Genomic DNA, 16,458 nt, shown 5'->3' with positions numbered 1-16,458 from the left:
TCTAAACTCCAATTGAATGCCTGGACTCACTTAGCTCTGTGTAAGTGCTGTGTGTACGAAAAGGCATGAGGCAAACTACTATCCCCAAAAGGCTTGGTGGGAGAGGCAGACGTGAAACAAATATTTATAGAGATCAATACATAATTATAACTGTGTAATGTGTACTATGAAGGCAAAGCACAGTGTCTGAGATCACCTCATCAAGAGCCCTGAATCAACTGCAGAGAGAGGGGAGGACTTCCCTGAAGACACAGCAGCAGCATTTGCCCTGATGGCAATGCCAGTCAGTCCAAGGGGCTGGCAGGGGAGAGGAGGGTTGGAGGGTACTGGGGAGGGGTCATTGTAGAGCAGGGGTTCCCTACCTCTGGGATCTGATGATGATCTGAGGCACAGCTGATGTAATAATAATAGAAATAAAGTGCGCAGTAACTATAATGTGCTTGAATCATCTTGAAACCACCCATCCCCCCCACCCATCTGTGGAAAAATTGTCTTCCATGAAGCTGGTCCCTGGTGCCAAAAAGGTTGGAGACCACTGTTTAGAGGGTTTCTGATGTGCAAAAGCCCTGAGGCCAGACGTATATAGCACCTAGGAGAAACATAAACAGAGCCTTTGTGTCTGGAAGGTAGAGGTGAGCAGTGACGTAATGAGCAATGGGGCTGGAGAGGTAGGCAGGGTAGATCATGCAGGGCCCAGTGGGCCCCAGTAAGGGTTTTTGTCCTTCTCTTAAAAGCTAGGGGGAACCAATGAAGGGATTTAAAAGGGAAAAGACACTAGTAATTTGGTATGTTAAAAGAGTATGGAGCAGCATCTGTTTGAGCTGGCATATATGGACATGAACACAGATCACCCTAAGACACAGATTTGTTTCAAATACAAAACGGTGTGGGACAGGGGGCGTAGAGGATGAGTATTGATGAAATGGGGACAACCTTATGTTGGTAGTTATTTTAGTTGGTAGTGATGGATACATGGTCACTGACTCTGTGGTCAGAAGAACTCTGATCCCAGGAGAAGTTGCCAGGAGCCTAGGATGGAGGAGGGGGGGCGGTCCATCCTACAACTCTCCTCCTTTTTTTTTTTGATACCCAGAGAGTGGCTGTGATTCTTTTTTTTTTAATTCATTCTTTTTTTTTTATTATTATTATTTGGCTGCACTGGGTCTTTGTTGCTTAGCAAGGGCTTTCTCTAGTTGCAGGGAGTAGGGGCTACTCTTCCTTGCAGTGCACGGACTTCACCTTGTGGCGGCTTCTCCTGTTGCGTGGCATGGGCATTAGGCACGTGGGCTTCAGTAGCTGTAGCTCACAGGCTCCAGAGCATGGGCTCAGTAGTTGTGGTGCAGGAGCTGAGTTGCCCTGCAGCATGTGAGATCTTCCTGGATTGAACCCTGCATTGGCAGGCAGATTCCTATCCACGGCACCACCAGGGAAGTCCCAGTCTCCTCTTTTGTATATGTTTAGAATTTTCCATGGAGACAGACAGTTTAGGAGATTATATTCCAGCAGGGAAACAATGTCTCAGACTTGGTGGCAGTCATGGTGATGGAAGTTGAAGGAGGGATTCATGATACATAGATCTCTCAGTTCAGTCGCTCAGTCGTGTCTGACTCTTTGCGACCCCATGAATTGCAGCACGCCAGGCTTCCCTGTCCATCACCAACTCCCGGAGTTCACTCAGACTCACATCCATCGAGTCAGTGATGCCATCCAGCCATCTCATCCTCTGTCGTCCCCTTCTCCTCCTGCCCCCAATCCCTCCCAGCATCAGAGGCTTTTCCAATGAGTCAACTCTTTGCATGAGGTGGCCAAAGTACTGGAATTTCAGCTTTAGCGTCATTCCTTCCAAAGAAATCCCAGGGCTGATCTCCTTCAGAATGGACTGGTTGGATCTCCTTGCAGTCCAAGGGACTCTCAAGAGTCTTCTCCAACACCACAGTTCAAAAGCATCAATTCTTCAGTGCTCAGCCTTCTTCACAGTCCAACTCTCACATCCATACATGACCACAGGAAAAACCATAGCCTTGACTAGACGGACCTTTGTTGGCAAAGTAATGTCTCTGCTTTTGAATATGCTATCTAGGTTGGTCATAACTTTCCTTCCAAGGAGTAAGAGTCTTTTAATTTCATGGCTGCAGTCACCATCTGCAGTGATTTTGGAGCCCCCAAAAATAAAGTCTGACACTGTTTCCACTGTTTCCCCATCTATTTCCCATGAAGTGATGGGACCAGATGCCATGATCTTCATTTTCTGAATGTTGAGCTTTAAGCCAACTTTTTCACTCTCCACTTTCACTTTCATCAAGAGGCTTTTTAGTTCCTCTTCACTTTCTGCCATAAGGGTGGTGTCATCTGCATATCTGAAGTTATTGATATTTCTCCCGGAAATCTTGATTCCAGCTTGTGTTTCTTCCAGCCCAGCGTTTCTCATGATGTACTCTGCATAGAAGTTAAGTAAGTAGGGTGACAATATACAGCCTTGACATACTCCTTTTCCTATTTGGAACCAGTCTGTTGTTCCACGTCCAGTTCTAACTGTTGCTTCCTGACCTGCATACAAATTTCTCAAGAGGCAGATCAGGTGGTCTGGTATTCCCATCTCTTTCAGAATTTTCCACAGTTTATTGTGATCCACACAAAGGCTTTGGCATAGTCAATAAAGCAGAAATAGATGCTTTTCTGGAACTCTCTTGCTTTTTCCACGATCCAGCGGATGTTGGCAATTTGATCTCTGGTTCCTCTGCCTTTTCTAAAACTAGCTTGAACATCAGGAAGTTCACGGTTCACATATTGCTGAAACCTGGCTTGGAGAATTTTGAGCATTACTTTATTAGCGTGTGAGATGAGTGCAATTGTGAACCAGTCTGGACTTGGTGATCAGTTGGATGTGGGATGTAAGGGAAAATGTATCAAATATGATTTTAGATTTCTGGCTTAAGCGAATAGGTACCGGTCTGTTTTGCTGAGACAAAGCAGGGGAAACAATCATGAGTTCAGTCTTAAAGATATGTGAGAAGCATTTAAGTAGAGATGTCAAGTTATATATGAGTGAGGAGCTCAGAAGAAAACTCCAGGCTGAAGGGAGAAATTCCTGAGTTATTGGCCCATGAATGGGTACAGGAGCTAGGAAGATCCCTCAGGGAATCTTATTCTCCCCTAAAGAAGAGAAGCTATGGATAAGGGTGCCAAGACCAGAACAGTCGGGCAGAGAGCAGACTTTTCAACAGATGGTGCAGGAACAACTGGATATTCACAGGCCAGGAATTAAGTTGGATCCCTATCACACAGCATGTACAAAAACTAACTCAAAAATGTCAGAGCTGGGACTTTCCTAGTGGTCCAGTGGTTGAGAATCCGCCTTGCAGGGCTTCCCTGGTGGCTCGGTGGTAAAGAATCCACATGCCAATGCAGGATCCAGGAAGATCCTACATGCCTTGGAGCAACTAAGCCCGGCCACTCTGCCTCCCTCCTATAAAGTCATTGAGTTTAACTCCTATAAACTATTGAGCAACTAACTCACCTGTTGAGTCTGTGCTGTAGAGCTCGGGAGCCACAAGTATTGAGCCCACGAGTTGCAACTACTGAAGCCCGAGTGCCCTAGAGCCTGTGCTCTGCAACAAGAGAAGCCACCACAATGATAGCCTGCACACTGCAACTGAAGAAAAGCCCATGCAGCAACAAAGACCCAGCGCAGCCAAAACTAAATAAATAAATACAATTATTAAATAAAAAAAAAAAAGATTCTGCCTTGCAATGCAAGAGACACAGATTCAATCCCTGGTCGGGGAATTAAGATTCCACATGCTGTGGAGCAGGTAAGCCAGCACATCCCGACTACTGAACTCTTCTGCTCCAGAGCCCATGTGCCACAAATAGACAGACCGTGCACCACCAAGAAAGGTTTTGCATGCCGCAACCAAGACTCAATGCAGCCAAATAAATAAATACATTTTTTTTAAATGTCAGTGCTAAAACTCTTAGAAGAAATCATGGGTGTAAATCTCTGATTAGGCAACAGTCTTGTAAGATACTTGCCTGCTGTTCAGGAGACACAAGAGACGTGGGTCAGGAAGATCCCCTGGAGTAGGAAATGGCAACCCACTCCAGTATTCTTGCCTGGAAAACCATGGGCAGCAGGTAACCATCCATAACTTCACAAAGAGCTGGAGACAAGTGAGAACACAGATGTTCTCTTTGCTCCTGACTCTCAATCTCTTAAGATGTGACACCCAAACACAAGAAACAGCAGAATAGATACGTTGAACTACATCAAAATTAGAAACTTTTGTACTGCTAATGATATCATTGAAAAAGTGAAAAGGTGACTAACAGAATGAGAGAAAATAGTTGTAAATCAGAGATCTGATGAGGGACTAGTATCTAGAATATATTTAAAAACTCTTACAACCTTGTAGGTATTATACTACGTGAAAAAGAGCCAATTACAAAAATACAAATGCTTTATGACTCTACTTATATGAAGGACCTAGAGTAGTCAGATTCATAAAAACAGCAGAGTGGTGGTTGCCAGAGGCTGGGGGTGAGGTGGGGGTGGGGGTGGGTGGAGAGTTACTTAATGGATGTAGAGTTTCAGTTTTGCAAGGTGAAAAAGTTCTGGAAACTGGTTGTACAACAATATGAATATGTATATTTAACACTATTGAACTGTACAAATGAACTTAGAAATGGTTAAGATGGTAAATTTTATGTTATGTGTTTTTTAATCCAACAATTAAAATTTTAAAAAAGAATTCTTAAAACTGAACAATAAAAAGACAAATAATCCAACTAAAAATGGGCAAATGGTTACATAAACACTTTTCCAAAGAAGATATCAAATGACCAATAAGTACACAAAAAGATGCTTAACATCATTAGTCATCAAGGAAATACAAATCAAAACCACAATGAGATACCACTTTACATCCCCAAGAGGCTGTGATTTATATCAGGTGTTGGTGATGATGAGGAGAAATTGGAACCCTCATACATTGCTTCTGGGATTGTAAAATGGTGCAACTGCTTTGGAAAACAGTTTGGTGATTCTTCAAATGGTTAAACATTTACTATACGACCCAGCAATTCTACTTCTAGGTACATACCCCACAAAACTGAAAATACATATGCACACAAAATCTTGTACAAGAATGCTCATAGCAAAGGAAACCTTTCTACTCTGTTGGAAGGAATGTAAATTGGTGCAGCCACTATGGAAAACAGTACAGAGATTCCTCAAAACTAACAACAGAATTCCCATATAATCCAGCAATCCCCTCCTGGGCATATATCCAGACAAAACTACAATTCAAAAAGATACACGCAAGCCTATGTTCATAGCAGCACTTGGCTGCTATTTTTAATAGCCACAGCATGAAAACAACCTAAATGTCCATCAACAGGTGCATGAATGAAGAAGATGTGGTATATAGACAATGGAATACTGCTGCTACTGCTGCTGCTAAGTCGCTTCAGTCGTGTCCGACTCTGTGCGACCCCATAGATGGCAGCCCAATAGGCTCCACCGTCCCTGGGATTCTCCAGGCAAGAATACTGGAGTGGGTTGCCATTTCCTTCTCCAATGCCTGAAAGTGAAAAGTGAAAGTGAAGTCACTCAGTCGTGTCCGACACGTAGCGACCCCATGGATTGCAGCCCACCAGGCTCCTCCATCCATGGGATTTTCCAGGCAAGAGTACTGGAGTGGGGTGCCATTGCCTTCTCCGAAGGAATACTACTCAGCCATAAAAAGAGTGAAAGAATGCCATTTGCAGCAACATGGATGGACCTAGAGACTATCACACTAAATGAAGTAAGTCAGAAACAGAAAGACAAATACCATATGATATCATTTATATGTGGAATCTCAAGTAAGACACAAATGAACTCATCTACAAAACAGACTCACAGAAAAAAACAGAACTGTGATTGCTAAGAAGGAAGGCAGGTGGGAGAGGGATGGACTGGGAGTTTGGGATTAACAGATGCAAGCTCTTATATATAGGATAAGTAAATTAAAAAGTCCTACTGTATAACACAGGGAACTGTATTCAATATCCTATACTAAGCCATAATGGAAAAGAGTATTAAAAGAATGTATATATGTATATAACTGAATCACTTTGCTGTACAGCAGAAATTAACATCATAAATCAACTGTACTACAATTTTAAAGTTTTCAAAAAAGGAATGCTCATAGCATTATGATAATTATTACCATTACTATTATTATTACTATTACCATTACTATTATAGCCAAAAAATGGAAACCCAAACACCCAGCTAATGAATAGATAAGCAAAATGTGGTATATCCATACAGTGGAACATAATTCAGTCATACAAAGGAATGAAGTACTGATATATATTGCAACATGACGGACCTTAAAACTTTATGCTAAGTGAAAGGCCAGTTGCAAAAGACCACATATTGTATGACTATATGTACAGGGAATGTCCACAACTGGCAGATCCACAGAGACAGAAAGTAAATCAGTAGTTGCCAGGGGTTGGAGGGAAGGGGAAATGGAAGTGACTAAGGTACACAGGGCTTATTTGGGGGGATGATTAAACTGTTCTGGAATTAGACAATGATCATGGTTACACAGCTCTGTGGATACAGTGAAAGTCACTGAATGGCACATTTTGAAAGGATGAATTTTATGGTGTGTGAGTTATTTCTCCATGAGAAGGATGGGGGTTGGAGAGGAGAGTAGGGGACCTCAAGAACTACAACACTTAAAGACTGGGTTGGAAGGGGTTTCCCTGGTGGTCCAGTGGCTGACTGCACATTCCCAGGGCACAGGACCTAGGTTTCATCCCTGGATGGGGAACTCTATCCCACGTGCCACTACTCAGAGTTCCCAAGCTGCAACTAAACATCCTGCATGTTGAATGAATATCAAGATCCCAAGTGTGGCAACTAAGACCTAGCACAGCCAAATAAATAAAACTAAGTATTTTTTAAAAAGAAAAAGTCTGTGTGGAGGAGGAAGAGGAATGCCCCAAGGAGACAAAGAGAAGGTGGCCCAAGAGGCAGAAAGAAAACCAGGTGTATAGGTTGTCGTGGAAGCCAAAGGAGTGCTTCAAAAAGGAGGAATGGGAAAGCAGGAAGTTTGCTGGGAGGCCAAACTGCAGGAAGGCTGAAAGGCAGTCCACGACCAGGAGAGGATCCACGCGGCAGTGGGGAGCCTGAATCCACACCCGAAGCTCTGCTCCTCCCTGCTCCCTCCCACGTTGGTGACTGCATCCCAGGGACTGACAGTGAGCACAGGCCTCTGAACACAAGTGAGGATGCTGCCGAACACAGCTGGAAGCCTAGGTCACCGGCCAGCTCAGCGCCACACCGACCTCGGATCCTGCGAAAGGCCACAGAGATTCTGGGGGATGGGAAGGAGAAGGGACTGTACTTCTCTCACCCCGACTGAGCGGGGGTGGAGGAAGCAGACGCTGCCGTTGCCCGAATCCTCCCTGCCTGGTTCAGCCTTCCCCAGCCACCCTCACCTGACGCTCCTCTGCCCCTGGCGTGTCTCTGCCGCAGCCCGCGAACCACAAGTCCATTTTCTGCTTCTGCCCTGGGAAGGGCTGAAGAGCCCGCAGGCACCCGGCGCCAAGAGCGCAGCCACACCCAGAATTCCAGCAACGCAGGGCTCCGCGCCAGAGAGCCCGCCCTGCCTGCCCTGCGCACCCCTTGATGCGGCCGGTGGGTCCCTAGGCGGAAGAGCAAAAGCCTGCGTAGACCAGAGGCTGGTGGAGTAGAGCACCTCCTGCACCCTGGAAACGGAGCCCGCGCCCCCTCCAGCACCCAAACCCGGTAGTTGGTCCGGATTTGGAGTGTCCCAGGCAGGATCCAGCTCCTTGCCCTGCCCAGGCTTCTGCTAACTAGGCTCCCCAAGCCGTACCCGTGCTTGTGTAAGGGTTCCGATTCCTGGGCGATAACCTACTCTTAAAGGAAAGTTATATATATATATATATATATATATATATACATAAAAAGGAAAGTTATGACCAACCTAGATAACATATTCAAAAGCAGAGACATTACTTTGTCAACAAAGGTCCGTCTAGTCAAGGCTATGGTTTTTCCTGTGTTCATGTATGGATGTGAGAGTTGGACTGTGAAGAAAGCTGAGCGCCGAAGAATTGATGCTTTTGAACTGTGGTGTTGGAGAAGACTCTTGAGAGTCCCTTGGACTGCAAGGAGATCCAACCAGTCCATTCTGAAGGAGATCAGCCCTGGGATTTCTTTGGAAGGAATGACGCTAAAGCTGAAACTCCAGTACTTTGGCCACCTCATGCGAAGAGTTGACTCATTGGAAAAGCCTCTGATGCTGGGAGGGATTGGGGGCAGGAGGAGAAGGGGACGACAGAGGATGAGATGGCTGGATGGCATCACTGACTCGATGGATGTGAGTCTGAGTGAACTCCGGGAGTTGGTGATGGACAGGGAAGCCTGGCGTGCTGCAATTCATGGGGTCGCAAAGAGTCGGACACAACTGAGCAACTGAACTGACTGAACTGAACTGAAAGAGCTTACTGGATCCTGGGACCTTCTTTTCCCGGGAGAGCCCCAGATTGTTCAGCTAGTGGAAAACCCCTAAGAAGGCTTGCTCTCGCCACTGTTATTCAGCATTGTTCTGGAACTCTAGTCATTGCACAAAGGCATGAAAAAGAAACAAAAGGTTCATATATTAAAAAGAGATGATTATTCTTTGTAAGATGGTAACATGAACTACCTAGAGAATATATATTCAACTGGAAAAATCATAAGAAAGTGGCCCAGATATTCTCATATTTGGACACTGGGCCAGCCAGAGCTGTGATGAAGATAGACACATAATAATACACTCTCACAGACTTAATTGTTATTCTAGTGGTTACAAGATCAACATAAAAATCAATAGTTTCTCATGCAATAAACAGTTATAAAATATATTTGGGGAAATGATTCTATTCATGTGGCAACAACATGTATAAGTTACCCAAGAATAAACTTTTAAAATGTAGAAAAATCTAGAAGAAAACCACAGGCATTTTAAAAATAACATGGAAGAAGACTTGAATACGTGGAAAGATAAACTGTTCCTGAGTGGGAAGATTGAAAGTTTTAAAGAAGCGAATTTATCCCAACTGTCATGCAAGGGTTTTGCCCTACCAGATGTCAGAACAAACTACAAAGCTGGAACAATTAAAATATTTACTAGTTTAGGAAAAATTAATAGATCAATAGACTGTAAGAAGGAGGCCAGAGCATGGTCTATGGGTATCTGAGAATTTAGCATATAAGAAGGAATCACGGGACTTCCCTGGCTGTCCAGCGGTTGAGACTTTGACTTCCAGTCCAGAGGGTGTGGGTTCATCCCTGATGCGAGAGCTAGGATCTCAGGGCCAAAAATCAAAACATAAAACAGAAGCAATATTGTAACACATTCAATAAAGACTTTAAAATGGCCCACATCAAAAGTAAAATCTTTTTTAAAAAGAAACTGTTTCACATAAGTAAGGGAAAAAGAGATTGTCCAAAAAATGATATTGGAACAACTGGGTACCTCATACCATTCATAAAAATACACTAAATAAATTCCAGGTAGATTAAACGTCCAAATATTTTCTAAATCCATAAAATAGAATAGAATATTACTATATAAGGAAACATCTTCCTAAGCAAGATAGAAAACCCAGAACACATAAAAGAAAATACTTAATTGCATAAAAATTAAAAACCTCTCTACATTAAAAATTTAAACTGACAAAGGACTTCCCTGGTGGTGAGTGGTTAAGACTTTGCTCTTCCACTGAAGGGGACACAGGTTCCATCCCTGGTCGGGGAACTAAGATCCCACCTACTGCGCAGTGCACCCAAAACGAATAAATAAAAATTTTAAAGGTGAAGTAAACAAATGCAAAGAGTCGGACATGACTGAGTGACTGAACTGAACTGACTGAAACAATATTAAAAAATTAAACTGAAACAGGACTGCTGCTACTGCTGCTAAATCACTTCAGTCGTGTCTGACTCTGTGCGACCCCATAGACGGCAGCCCACCAGGCTCCCCCGTCCCTGGGATTCTCCAGGCAAGAACACTGGAGTGGGTTGCCATTTCCTTCTCCAATGCATGAAAGTGAAAAGTGAAAGTGAAGTCGCTCAGTCGTGTCCGACTCTTCTCGACCCCATGGACTACAGCCCACCAGGCTCCTCCGTCCATGGGATTTTCCAGGCAAAAGTACTGGAGTGGGGTGCCATTGCCTTCTCTGAAAAAGGACTGGCATTTTTAAATGATAACTCATCTACGTCAGTAAGAAAAAGGCAGACAATCTAATAGAAAAGTGCACAAAGAATATGAATGGGCAAGTCACAAAAGAAGAGAGCTCTCTCTTACCTACTTTACTGATAAACATTAAAAAAAAAAAACCAGAGTGCTCAATATTTCCAAGGATATATGTGGAAAAATAAGCATTCTTATTTTCCATGAGACTTAAAACTAAGTTAACCTTTCTGACATATATCAGATGCTTTAAGAAATGTAAATCCTTTGACCCTAAAACTCCATTTCATGCAACTTGTTATAAGGAAATAAGTGGATAAGTAGGCAAAAATTTATATTCCTATAAATTAAGAGGAAATTAAATAATTATGAGGAAAAACGTAGAAATACCAAAATAGTATTTTACCAATATAATCGATTCCTATGCAATTGACTAAAAAAATAGAGTATAGCTAGCTGCATGTGCTAATATGGAAAAAAAGTAAAAAATGTGTTGTTTAGCAAAAAGTATATTAAGTTAGTAACCCAGATATAACCCATTTATGTGGAAAGCAGGGAACTCTTCTACACTGCTGAAGGAAATATAAATTGGTACAGTGACTAGGGAGAACTGTATGGAGGTTCCTTAAAAAACTAAAAATATAGCTACCCTGCAATCCTACTCCTGGGCCTATATCTGGAGAAAAATGTCATCTGAAAGGATGTACGCACCCCAGTGTTCATTGCAGCACTGTTTACAATAGCCAAAGACATGGAAGAAACCTAAATTTCCATTGCCAGAGGAATGGATAAAGAAGATGTGTTCATATATACAATGGAACATTACTTAGTCATTAAAAAGAATTAAATAATGCCATTTGTAGCAACATGGATGGACCTAGAGATAGTCATATTCAGTGAAGTAAGTCAGAGAAGGAGAAATATCATATGGCATCCCTTATATGCAGAATCTAATAAGAAATGATATAGATGAACTTATTTACAAAACAGACTCACAGACTTAGAGAATGAATTTATGGTTGCCAGAGGGGAGGAACAGGGGGAAAGGAAAGTTAGGGAGTTTGGGATTAACATGTACACACTGCTATATTTAAGATGGATAACCAGGACCTCCCTGGTGGTCCAGTGGTAAAGAATCTGCCTGCCAATGCAGGGTACACGAGTTCAATCCCCGGTCCAGGAAGATTCCATGTGTCACAGGGCAATTAAGCTCATGTACCACAACTACTACGCCTGCGCTTTGGAGCCCACGAGCTACAACTACTGAATCCACATTCTCTAGCCCTAGAGGCCAAGAAAAACCACCACAGTGAGAAGCCCGTACACTGCAATGAAGAGTGGCTCCCGCTCGCTGCACCTAGAGAAAGCCTGGGAGCAGCAATGAAGACCTAGAGCAGCCATAAATGAATAAATAGAATTTGTAAAGACACTTAAAATGAATAACCAACAGGGACCTACTGTATAGCATAGGGAACTCTGCTCAATGTTATGGCAGCCTGGATGGGAGGGGAGTTTGGGGGAGAATGAATACATGTATATGTATGGCTGAGTCCCTTTGCTGCTCACCTGAAAACTATCACAACATTTTTAATCAACATTTTTAATCCAACATAAAAGTTAAAAAAATATAACCCATTTATAAAATTAAAAATTCTGTATAAAAAAGTAAAACAAAGAAAAGAAACAATAAAAAAAATTCTGTATCAAACAACAGTGATGATATCTCAGGGAAGAATTCACTCTCAATAGTTTCTGTTTTGTCTGAAATTACTATAACAGGCGTGTAATATCTTTAAAATCAACAAAAATAATAAAGATATTTAAAAATAAAAAAGTAGAAGTGATATCTTTTTTTACTTATTAAATTTCAAAGGCTTAAAAGTGTAATAACATCTATGGTTGATCAACATTTTGGTGAATGGACAGTCTCACACTCCTGTGTAGGAGAGCAGTATGTGAATAGATACATACGTTTACCTGTAGATACCCGACAGACCCATAAATTCCACTTCAAACAATTTACTCTCAGGAAATAATTGGACACAAATTTAAATGTATACAAATATTCACTGAAGTGTAGTTAAAAAAGGAAAAAAATAGAACACGAACAAAGTATGGTTTATTCATACAATAAAAGGCTATGTAATGATTAAAATATTTCACTATTAAAACATTAAAAATAAGTTTAACACAAAGGATAGCATTATATAACATTGAAAAAAATTACATGTATCTAGAACAGTGTGCATACTAAAATATATTGGGGGACGTCCCTGGCAGTCCAGTAGTTAAGACTCCACACTTCCAATGCAGGTGGCCCAGGATTCCTGGTCAGGGAACTAGATCCCACACGCCATCACAAAGAGTTCGCATGCCACATCCAAAGATCCTGCATGCCACAACTAAGACCTGACACAGCCAGATAAATAAATCAATATTTAAAAATAAATAAACAAAATAAAAATTAACAATGTGCTTTCCCAGTAGATTTTAAACATCACTTGAGGGAAACACTAATTTAGGACAAAGACTTAGAGACTGGCTCAACCTCCATAGATTATTAAACACCCCAGTCCTAAATTCCTGACCAAGCATTTGTAAACTAATGAAAATGTGTGGTTGTGGTGGGGAGAAGGGAGGCACCAGCCTGCCCTGTCGTGGCTTATCTTCTTGGGAATAGCACCTTCTTTCTGTGCTTTGGCCACCAGGGACTCCATGGAGAAGCAGGTACTTTTTTTTTTTTTTTAATTTTCTTTTTAAATTAGTTTGTTTCTTGTTTTTGGCTGAGCCAGGTCTTCATTGCTGTGTGCAGACTTTCTCTAGTTGTGGCAAGCAGGGACTACTCTCTAGCTGTGGTACAGAGGCTTTGCATTGTGGTGGCTTCTGCTATTGCGGAGCATGGGCTCTAGGGCATTTGGGCTTCAGTAGTAGTGGCCCATGGGCTCAGTTGCTCCATGGCATATGGAATCTTCCTGGACTAGGGATCAAACCTGTGTTTCCTGCCTTGGCAGGTGAATTCTTAACCACTGGACCACCAGGGAAGCCCAGGTACTTCTTGATTACAGAGGAAGCTCCATCCCCTTCCTTGATGTCCCCATCCTCCTTCCTTTCCTACATTAGTAAACAGCTGGGGAATTAATCAAAGCTTCAAAGGTTGGTGATAACAGGTGGTGACAGACTCGTGCCCTGCAGCCCAGGTGAATAGCAGCACAGCGGCCAAGGCTGACTTCATGCCAAACTTACCCTTGCTTAAAAGAGGGCTGCTGAATTGGGTGGAATTATTTTCACTTCTCAGGAAAGAAAAAAGGAAATTATTTTCTGGTGTCTGGACTCAGACCCTGGTTACCAAAGTGGAATGCTTCATGGGTCTCAACACTGTAGGTAGTCATGGCAACGAAGTAATTATGTTAAAGAGATAAAATACCTTCAAAAATTAAGGGGGAAACAGGCTAGTTAGCAGAATCACTGAATGGCTGCACAGAAAAGCCGTTTAAGGAGCCTACAATCCATTCTCCTTACCTTACAATGGCAAAGCAGGCCCAGAAAGGAGACCTGACTTGTCCCAGGTCATTGCAAAATAGGAAATTCTGACAAGAAAGGCTCTTCATGCTGGTCCGATAAGTATGGTATGTGGCATTCAAGGGCCAAAGCCGCAACTTAACCAGGTTAAGGACTAGGAGGGGCCACCCAAACAGGCATGTGGAAGAACTTCAGGAAGTCTGGCTGGCAGAGCCCATCTTGAGTACTGGTGACCTCAACCTCAGGGATCTTAGGTGGATGGATTGGCACACAGACCCTCCTGGTCTACACTAAAGCTCCAAGGACCCAGCTAAGCTCAGAAACATCAAAGCAATCAGTAACATCAAGGCCTGGATAGGACCTAGATTGACCCCACTATGCTATTCAGAAAATTCTCCCAAAGGCAAGTCAAGAATGAGAACTTTGGTTTGGCCCCTGCAGAAATGCTCCTGTAAGCTCAGTAGCAGCTTCTGTCAGCTTTGTGCTCTATATCTGCCCATTTGTCCCAGAGATATTCACTGCTTAACTGGGCCTTCTGCTGCTGCTAAGTCACTTCAGTCGTGTCTGACTCTGTGCGACCCCATAGACGGCAGCCCACAGGCTCCCCCGTCCCTGGGATTCTCCAGGCAAGAACACTGGAGTGGGTTGCCATTTCCTTCTCCAATGCATGAAAGTGAAAAGTGAAAGTGAAGTTGCTCAGTCGTGTCTGACTCCTAGCGACCCCATGGGCTGCCGCCCACCAGGCCCCTCCGTTCATGGGATTTTCCAGGCAAGAGTACTGGAGTGGGGTGCCATCGCCTTCTCCGTAACTGGGCCTATAGAACCACAACCTCAGACCCGAGTGTCTGTCTGTGCGATCCGAAGACTACAGAAGGAGCAAACCCTCCTTCTCACTGCAGAATGGGGGTGGGGATGGGAGATATACACCCTCTACTCCTCTCTCCCGGAAGCCCCATAAGTCTTTGCTGTGAAAGGAACTGGACTTCAGAGCCAGCTAGAGATGTACATTGGAGCAAAGGCATCGTGGATTGTTAGGACATTCTTTCCCTAGGAGTCTGATTCCTGCAAGGGTGGGTGGGGCAAGCAAAGCCAACAAGGGCAAATGCCAGCTGTGTAGGGCTTCGCCAGCTTCTCTGAGGACAGGACAGAGGGAGCCCTTAAGCCTTCTGCCAGCTCCACGTACTTGTCCGGCTTGGGCACTGGGTCACACTGCATCCACACTATCTGCCCCAGGGCTGGATGGCCAGGGGTGCTAGGCTGCCCTTCAGAGCTCTGGCTGTAGGGTTTGGGACCTGGACAAGGGCAGCAATTGAGGGCTTCAACCACTGACTCCTCCTTCTTCCCCAAATAATCCTACCCGCAGGGGCCCAAGACATCAGGGGGCAGAGGCCACAATTCTTGATCCTACCTGGAACGCCACCTCTCACTTGCGCTGCCTCCCTACCGCTTGACCAGCTGCAAGAACTTTCCTTCTTCCAAGAGTGACTGTGGAACAGATCTCGAGGCTGAGAGACTGGCCCCAGCCCGCCCGACGTGGACAGGCACGACGCAGGGGTGTGGCCGAGTCGTGCTGGGACAGCTCCAAGCTGCCTCCTAGGCAGCAGAGCTCCGCTACAATTGCAGACCCGGTTAGAAGAGAGAGGCTGAACCTTCCGGGGGCCAGAAGGGAAAGACTAGCCCTTGGGGTTGAGGGTAGTTGGGACAGGAGGTCCATATGGCTAGGGAATTAATGAATGAGGAAATGAATGAATGAGCGAATGAATGAATGACCAGCGACGGTGGCAGAGGAGGATGGTGGTGAACCACGGGAGGTATCCCGAGGAGGGTGCCCTCCACCTCCCTGGTGCCTCCCGGACGTCCATCATCCCCGATGTTCGAACCCCTAGCAGGAAGCGCCGGCAGCCTGACATCCCGCCCCTGCGCAGCCCGGGAGGCGCCGGGGCCCGCACGGCGCAGCTCTGGAGCGGAGCCGCATTCCGGCAGGGTGGAAAGTGCCTGCCCCACGGGCAGAATCCTCCGAGGCGCGGCGTGCGCTGGGTCTCGCCGGGTAGCGTCCCTTCTAGGCGGACTTCGGGCTCCAGCGCCCGGTCCGCGGGTTGCACCCCCTTACCTGCTCGCCCCGGCGGCCGCGCCCGGACTCAAAGCTGTCATCGCGGAACCTCCAGACAGCGCGGGGGACCAAGTGCCCACTCCTGACTGCCTCGGAAGATACGCCCCCGACCGTTCATTGGCTGCTCCCGCGGGACAGGCCCAGCCCATTGGTTGTTCCTCCCTCTCTCCAGATCCAGGTGGGGCCCCACGCTCTGCCTAGATCCTACCGCTCAGTCCTCGGGACTGGAAAGTCCCGGAGTCCTGGGCCTGGGTCTGCATCCTTTGCCCTTCCCAGCGAGGGCGTTGGGTACTTGTTTCAAATTCTTCCTCTTTAGCCATTTGTCTCGGAGCCTTTAGCCCTCTGCAGCAGGCCATTCCCGCCCTCCTCCAACACCTCTCAACCCCAAGCTCCAGGGCAGTTTCAGTTTCTCTCCACACCAGAGAAGTGAGTAGGGAGTTTCTCTCCACACCTCCACACCAGAGGAGTGAGTAGGGAACACCAGAGGGGATTTTGAACAAGGGTCTGCAATGATTTCATCTGTTTTCCCCAGAGCTGGGGATTTCACAGTGTCTCCCAAAGCAGAAAGCTTCT

The 16,458-nt window shown here is 44.9% G+C and overlaps 1 protein-coding gene across 1 annotated transcript in view; it reads right to left on the bottom strand.

The window, feature by feature from the left end:
• The window catches only part of GRAMD2A (GRAM domain containing 2A), a 37,578-nt gene extending 21,644 nt beyond the window's left edge, over positions 1 to 15,934 (bottom strand). The window contains exon 1 of the mRNA XM_044925372.2: positions 15,886 to 15,934. The gene's annotated coding sequence lies outside the window, so the exon portion shown is untranslated. The remainder of the gene's footprint in view (positions 1 to 15,885) is intronic.
• Between the last annotated feature and the right edge of the window lie 524 nt (positions 15,935 to 16,458).

Source organism: Bubalus bubalis, chromosome 11 (assembly GCF_019923935.1).
Source record: "Bubalus bubalis isolate 160015118507 breed Murrah chromosome 11, NDDB_SH_1, whole genome shotgun sequence".
In the NCBI taxonomy this organism is placed as follows: domain Eukaryota; kingdom Metazoa; phylum Chordata; class Mammalia; order Artiodactyla; family Bovidae; genus Bubalus; species Bubalus bubalis.
The sequence above is the reverse complement of the archived record's forward strand: the minus strand, read 5'-3'. Positions and strand labels throughout refer to the sequence as shown.